Source organism: Ictidomys tridecemlineatus, chromosome X (genome assembly GCF_052094955.1).
Source record: "Ictidomys tridecemlineatus isolate mIctTri1 chromosome X, mIctTri1.hap1, whole genome shotgun sequence".
In the NCBI taxonomy this organism is placed as follows: Eukaryota; Metazoa; Chordata; class Mammalia; order Rodentia; family Sciuridae; genus Ictidomys; species Ictidomys tridecemlineatus.
In genome coordinates, this window is record NC_135493.1 from 46,563,625 (window position 1) to 46,572,281 (window position 8,657).

The 8,657-nt window shown below is 33.5% G+C and overlaps 1 pseudogene; it reads left to right on the forward strand.

Annotated features, from left to right (window-relative positions):
• Window positions 1-4,490: 4,490 nt before the first annotated feature.
• Window positions 4,491-4,979, forward strand: LOC101973514 (large ribosomal subunit protein eL28 pseudogene; annotated as a pseudogene).
• The last annotated feature ends 3,678 nt before the right edge of the window (window positions 4,980-8,657 follow it).

Here is an 8,657-nt window from a genome sequence, read left to right on the forward strand (position 1 = left end):
ACTGAGTTTTCCATGGAGAATCAACCAATAGCTTACTGTCCTGATCATACAACAATAGAATTGGGTGTTTTTCCTATATGGATGGAGTGTGCCAGTATTTTGCCAGAGTGACATAATGTCTCTGGCAGTAGTAGATTTTTCTGTGCAGATCTTGTAGATTTGATAAAGGGAACCCACATCAATAATTTATGACTCTGGAGAATTTGTAAATAATGTTCTGACCTTCAGTGATGTTGGCATACATTTTTGTAATTATGTGTTTGCTACTAATTCTCTTTTGTCTTACAACAATAGGATGCTACATCCCCTGAGGTAAAATCTAACAACTTCAAGTAGTAGCACATCATTTGTGCTTCAAAGTTATTAAAAGGGGGAGATGTGGAGAGCAGTGATGTGAATCAACGTGTCTGATTAACTTGTGGTTGTAGCACATTAACACTGGGATCACCCTGTGCAAAAGTATAGAGTCGGGGCTGGGGCTGGGGCTCAGTGATATAGTTATTATCTAGCATGCATGAGGCACTGCGTTTGATACTCAGCACCATATAAAAAATAAAATAAAGGTATTGTGTTCACCTCAAATTAAATACACACACATACGCACACACATGGTTAATATGCTGCTTCTTGGTATTTCTGAACAAATGTCTAGATTTCAGTTTTAACCTTGAATTAAAGACACTGATTCCTAGGGTAGAAGATTCTGAACATCACAAGATAACCATAATGTCTCACTTGAGCTGTCACCTTCAAGTCTGCTTTTTTACAGAAATTTTCTCACACACACACCAAACACACACACTCTCTCTCTCCAACCAAAAGGGAATGGATTGCTGGATCCAGTGCCAAGAGTTTATAAATGCTGAGTTATGTCATTATAATCATAATTTCTTTCTTTCTTTCCTTTTTTTTTTTTGGCCACTCAACCACTGAGTCACCATACCCAGGCTTTTTTATTCTTTTGTATTTTATTTAGAGACAACATCTCACTGAATTGCTTAGCACCTCTTGCTGCAGAGGCTTTGAACTTGAGATCCTCCTGTCTTAGCCTCCCAAGCCACTAGAATAACAGACATGTGCCATCACCCAGAGCTATATAATCAGCATTTCTAACAAGATCTAAAGAGATGCTGTGGCTTTTAAAATTGTTTTTAAAGTCATATCTGATTGGATTATTGAAATGCTTGAATATGTCTTGAATGGGAAAACCTGTATGCTTTTGTTTTAAAATTTACCTGCTCTAACCAACTATTGCTTAAGCAAAATAATTACTGCTTTTGTTCATAAATCATACCTTTGAACTGAAGTAATACCTAATCCTGGACTTGTGAAAAACCCATTTGATCATTTTGTAAAATTTTATTTGAAGAAAGAATAAAATAGGCTCCTTAATAGCATGACTTTGGCTTAATAGCTTAATACAAAATGACAACATATTTAAAGCAAATTAATTAAATTATATTAAGTTCAGCTTTGAAAGGAGTATTGCATTATTAGGTTTTTCCCAATTGACTATAAATGCTTTCACTTCCTAGCTTTCATTTTTTCCCCAAGTATTTCTTGGGTCAGGCTAGTTTATGAGTTATTTCTTTTCTTTCATGTATCCTTTATTCTATTGATTGGCATGTATGTTAATTATAATATCATTTACTTTGATTCAACAAAGTCCAAACAAAATGTCATAACTTTGTGCTTCTCAGTTTTAATTTTCATATGAATCATTTAGTGGTATTTATCAAATTGCAGATTCTAATTCATTAATTGTATGAAAAGCCTCAGATTCTACATTTCTAAATAGCTCCTCCCATGTGATGCCTTTGCTGTTGGTTCTTTAACGAAACAAGTGTCATATAACATGATTTGTTTGTTGTAAATAGAGATGTATTTGATGAAGAAGTAATCACAATAATTCAACAATTATTTTTGATTATTTACTATGGGCAATTTTCTCTCATTTTTCTACATACAGAAGTGGATATCTGTGTTGACTGATAGAAGTGGATATATACAACCTGGTAAATTTAGTCCAGATGGTCTAAAGACATAAATTATTTGCAGACAGAGCTTTATGAAGGGACAGTGTTTGATTTAATCACAGATCTCAAATCTACTTTTCTCCCCTGCTGATAAAGGTGTGGAAGCTAGGTGGAGAAAAGTCCTTCATTTAGAGAGACTAGTGGAAAATTGCCCAAATAAATTTCATTAATTAACTCACATGCTGGAAATAAAGGAATACTAAGGAAGTAATAGAAGAATGATGTGAAGCTTTTCATTTCAACTGAGAAAAAACATTTTTTTTGTACCAGAGCTTGAACCGACAGTAGCTTAACCACTGAGCTACATTCCGAGCCTATTATTATTATTATTATTATTATTATTATTATATTATTATTATTATTATTATTATATTAATAATATTATTATTATTATTTTGAGACAGGATTTTGCTAAATTGCTTAGGGTTTCACTATAAGGTTGGCTTTGAAATGGAGATCTTCCTGTGTCAGCTTCCTGAATTGCTAGAATTACAGGCATGTGCCACTGACTTTATCAATTGAGAACATTCTACAGAGTTCTCAAGAAACATACTGGGGTCCTTTTTTACAGAAGTTAATGCATACTTTTTACAAATGTAAATAATTCACACTTTTCTCCATCAGTATTCTTTCATACTAATGGAGATAGGCTGTAATATATATGATATTTTATTTTCCACTAGAGCAGTTGAAGACATGAAAAAAAATATATCTAGATTATATCTAGCTATACTGTTATCTATTAGAGGCATCAAGAAAAATGCTATAATTCAGTAAAATCAAACCCTAGGCATTCAGAATTAATTGTATCCAAACAAAAGTTGCAAGATTCTAGAATAGTGTAAATAAACCAGAAGCTATTAATTCTATTTATCCTCTTGTGCAATTCAAATACACAATATTTAAGAAAATAATTCTTCACTCTTGAGTATTTTGAAAAAAAGAGGAACTAACTTTGAAGTTTCTACTAAATCTTGGAAATTATCTCTGTACCCGTTTTCCACTTTTTATTCAATCTTTCTAGGTCATGTTTCTAAGAGTTTGTTCCTTTCATCTATATTATCTAATTTGTGGTAAAATAATTAATTATAGCATTTTGAAACCTCTTTAAAAGGTTGGCCTTTTTTACAGATATTTTCATAAAAAAATATAACCCTTGGTTTGTTGGTTCACTCCATTGTTATTATCTTCTCTATTTAGCTCTGATCTAATTTTTTTTATAATTCCCTTTACTCTTCTGACTTCTGGTTTAATTTATTCTCCTTTTTATAGTTGCCTTAGATGTAAATTTAGGTTATTTGATATTTTCTTTTTTTTTAAATGAACACAATTTGAGTTAGACATTAATTTTACTTTGAACATTGTTTTCCATGCATCCCATTGTTTTATGTATGATGTGTTTTAATTTTTAATTTCAAAATATTTTCTAATGAATCTCTTGATTTTTTATATTTGATCCATTGGTTGATTCTATATTGGTTTATTTCCTCATTTTTTTTGTATTTCCAGTGTATCTTAGACTGGTTATTTCAGTTTTGTTTAATTGTTGTAGTATGGCCATATTGATAATATTCATTTTGCCTATCAAAAGATATGAGAGGTCATTCTATCTTTTAAGGTCCTCTTCAGTTTTTATCCTCAGTGTTCAATAGGTTTAATTGTAGAGATTTTTCATCTTCTGGCTTAGATTTATTCCCAAATATTTTATTTTGGGAGGAGATGTTATTTTTAATGGGATAAGTTTCCTAATTTCTTTTTCATCAAATCTTTTTATTGGAGTATAGGAAAGTAATTGATTTTTTTGACCTAAATGTGTTTATTAGTTTTGGAAATGTTCTGGTGAAGATTCCGTTGGTCTTCTAAATATATAACCATGTCATTAACAGAGATATTTCAATTTTAAACTATTTGCACCTTTTTTCGTGATTCTATGCCTAGTTTCAATAAGTATGTTGAATAGGAGTGGTGAAAGTTGGCATCCTTGTTTTTTTTTTTCCTGTTTTTAAAGACAGTGCATTCAGATTCCCCTCTTCAGAATATTGTATGTCCTAGGTTTGTCATATATAGCCTTTACAATGTTGAGTTAAGTAAATTTCCTCTATTCGTAGTGTCTTCAGTTTTTAAAACCTGAACCATTTCTTGACTTCTGCAAATACTTTTTCTGCAACTATTGAGACAATCATGTGTTTCTGTCCTACAATTATTGACTTGAATACTTTGAATAAACTATATACTGTTAAAGAGAATCATTCACCAACAAGGCATAACAATTATCAATTTATATGCTCCAAACAATGGTGCTGCTATGTTCATAAAACAAACTCTCCTCAAGTTCAAGGGACAAATTGACCACAACACAATAATTATGGGTGACTTCAATACACCTCTCTCACCACTGGACATATCTTCCAAACAAAAGTTGAATAAAGAAACTATAGACTTTTTCCATCTCAGGTCGTCGTAGCGAGAGGAGCCTGCACCATGTTCGTGCACCTGCAGTGGATGGTCGAGCGGAACTGCTCCAGCTTCCTGATCAAGAGGAATAAGCAGACGTTCAACACCAAGCCCAATAATCTGAAGGCCCTCAACTCCTTCCGCTACAACGGGCTGATTCACCACAAGACTGTGGGCGTGGAGCCCGTGGCTGACGGCAAAGGCGTAGTGGTGGTCATGAAGCACAAATCCGGCCAGTAAAAGCCAGCTACTAATTATGTCTGGACCACTATCAATAAGAATGCACGGGCCACACTCAGCAGCATCAGACACATGATTCGCAAGAAGAAGTACTGCCCGGACCTGCATATGGCTGCCATCCGCAGAGCCAGTGCCATCCTGAGGAGCCAGAAGCCTGTGATGGTGAAGAGGAAGTGGACGCGCCCCACTAAGAGCTCTTGAGCCTCAAGCCTTCTAAAGCAATAAAGATGCAGCTGACAAAAAAAGAAACTATAGAACTCAATAACACAATTAATAATATAGACTTAACTGACATATATAGAATATATCAACCATCAGCATGTGGATATACTTTTTTCTCAGCAGCACATGGATCCTTCTCAAAAATAGACCATATATTATGCCATAGGGCAACTCTTAGCAATTATAAAGGAGTAGAGATAATACCATGCATCTTATCTGTTCATAATGGAATAAAACTGGAAATCAATGATAAAAGAAGAAGGGAAAAACCCTACATCACTTGAAGAATGAACAATATGTTACTGAATGATCAATGGGTTACAGAAGACATCAAGGAGGAAATTTAAAAAATCATTGAGATAAATGAAAACACAGACACAACGTATCAGTATCTATGGGACACAATGAAAGCAGTTCTAAGAGGAAAATTCAATGCTTGGAGTTCATTCCTCAAAAAAAGGAAAAACCAACAAATAAATAACCTCACACTACATCTCGAAGTCCTTGAAAGAGAAGAGCAAAACAACAGCAAATGTAGTAGAAGGCAAGACATAATTAAAATCAGAGCTGAAATCAATGAAATTGAAATAAAAGAAATAATTGAAAAAAATTGACAAAACTAAAAGTCGGTTCTTCAAAAAAATAAATAAGATTGACAGACCCTTACTTATGCTAACAAAGAGAAGAAGAGAGAGAACTCAAATTACTAGCATACAGGATGAAAAAGGTAATATCACAACAGACACTACAGAAATACAGATGATAATTAGAAATTATTTCAAAACCTTATAAACCAATAAAATAGAAGATAGTGAAGGCATCGATAAATTTTTTAAGTCATATCATCTGCCCAGATTGAGTCAAGAGGATATACACAACATAAACAGACCAATAACAATTGAGGAAATAGAAGAAGCCATCAAAAGACTACCAACCAAGAAAAACCCAGGACCGGATGGGTATACAGCAGAGTTTTACAAAACCTTTAAAGAAGAAATAATACCAATACTTTTCAAGCTATTTTACAAAATAGAAAAAGAGAGAGTATTTCCAAATTCATTGTAAGAGGCCAACATCACCCTGATTACTAAACCAGATAAGGACACTTCAAAGAAAGAAAACTACAGACCAATATCTCTAATGAACATCGATGCAAAAATCCTCAATAAAATTCTGGCAAATTGGATACAAAAACATATCAAAAAGATCGTGCACCATGATCAAGTAGGATTCATCCCTGGTATGCAAGGCTGGTTCAATATATGGAAATCAATAAATGTAATCCACCACATCAATAGACATAAAGATAAGCACCATATGATCATCTCGAAAGATGCAGGAAAAGCATTCGACAAAATACAACATCCCTTTATGTTCAAAACATTAGAAAAACTAGGGATAACAGGAACTTACCTCAACAGTGTAAAAGCTATTTATGCTAAGCCTCAGGCTAGCATCATTCTAAATGGAGAAAAATTGAAGGCATTCCCTCTAAAATCTGGAAGAAGACAGGGATACCCTCTCTTACCACTCCTATTCAACATAGTTCTCAAAACACTGGCCAGAGCAATAAGACATATGATAGAAATTAGAGGCATAAAGATAGGAAAAGAAGAATCGAAATTAGCACTATTTGCAGAAGACATGATCCTATACCTTATGGACCCAAAAGGTTCTACCAAAAAACTTCTAGAACTAGTAAATGAATTGAGCAAAGTGGCAGGATATAAAATCAACACACATAAGTCTAAGGCATTCCTGTATATCAGTGACAAACCCTCTGAAAGGGAAATCAGGACAATCACCCTATTCATAATATCCTCAAAAAAAAATATTTGGGAACCTAACAAAAGAGGTGAAAGACCTTTACAATGAAAACTACAGAACCCTAAAGAGGGAAATAGAAGAAGACCTTAGAAGATGGAAAGATATACCTTGTTCATGGATAGGCAGAATTAATATCATTAAAATGGCCATACTACCAAAAGTACTCTATAGGTTTAATGCAATGCCAATCAAAATCCCAATGGCATTCCTCGCAGAAATAGAAAAAGCAATCATGAAATTCATCTGGAGAAATAAAAGACCCAGAATAGCAAAAGCGATTCTAAGCAGGAAGTGTGAATCAGGCAGTATAGCGATACCAGACTTCAAACTATACTACAGAGCAATAGTAACAAAAACAGCATGGTACTGGTACCAAAACAGGAGGGTAGACCAATGGTACAGAATAGAGGACACAGAGACTAATCCACAAAATTACAACTACCTTATATTAGACAAAGCTGCTAAAAGCATGCAATGGAGAAAGGATAGCATCTTCAACAAATGGTGCTGGGAGAACTGGAAATCCATATGCAACAAAATGAAATAGAATCCCTTTCTCTCACCATGCACAAAAGTTAATTCAAAATGGATCAAGGAGCCAGGAATAAAACCAGAGACTCTGCATTTAATAGAAGAAAAAGTTGGCCCTAAACGCCATCTCATGGGGTCGGGCTCCAAATTTAATTCTGAAGTGTAGTTTTGATGTGTATAGTAATCTTCATTGGCACCCATTTTCTTTAAGGAGTTGATATATATTATTCTAATCCCTCCTGAATTTTTTGTCTAGATTGAGAAATTAATTGAAATCATAGTCATTATCCACACCAATTATTCTTATTTTTTATCTCTTTATATTACCCTAGATTCCTAGAATATTCTGATCATGGTCTCTTAACATCTTTTCTTCATTATTTACTTTTTTCCAAGGTTATATATTTTGTATTCATGGCCAAAAATTCTATTTTCAAAGTAGCTTAATCTTTGTGATGCTTTGAATTGAATTTCAAATTTGATATACTGAGTCTCATTTCAAGGATTTCCATTTGGCTCTTTTTCAGAATTTCTATATCTATTGAATGATCTTTAATTTCCTTTATTTTCTTAGTCAACTACCGTTATTGGTTTTTTTTTTTTTTTTGGAACATTGAACATTTTAGCTATAAACTTTCTAAATTATTTCTTTGACATTTCCACTACTTTGGTATCAATGGGATCCATTGTTAAAGTGTTGTGGGCTATTTAGGGTGATTTTGTCCCTTGCTTTTTCATATTGTTTGTATGTCTACCCATTTGTTTGGATGATTATTATTCCTGTTTTATGAAAAGGACTATTTAGTGTGTTTCTTTATTTTATGAGCCCCAGGCTTGGTTAAAATCTACGTATTGATAAAAGTATTTCATTCTTGTGTATTCTGCTGTCCCTTGTATCACTACCACTTTGAGAGAAAATACTCAACCCTATTTACTAAAATCACCTCAGAGCAAATTCATGATTTCATTGATCAACCTCAGAAAAAACAAAATCTTGGTAATACTGTTATCCAGTTCTATTCCAAAAATAAACTTGTCATAACACTTTGAAATAGGTTAAAATCAATTATTAAATATAGTAAAATAGGTTTAACATTATATGGGGTCTAAAAGTGGAAGTAAGCCAGGTGGAGTGGTGCATGCCTGTAATCACAGTATCTTGGGAGGCTGAGGCAGGAGGATTACAAGTTCAAAGCCAGCAAAAATGAGGCACAAAGCAACTCTGTCTGTGAGACCCTGTCTGTAAATAAAAGAAAAAAAAAGTGGAAGGAGACAAAGATTAGGCAAGATAAGTCTAAAATAATGAACTTAAAGAAAAGAATAATACACACTATGGTTAAAAAGAAA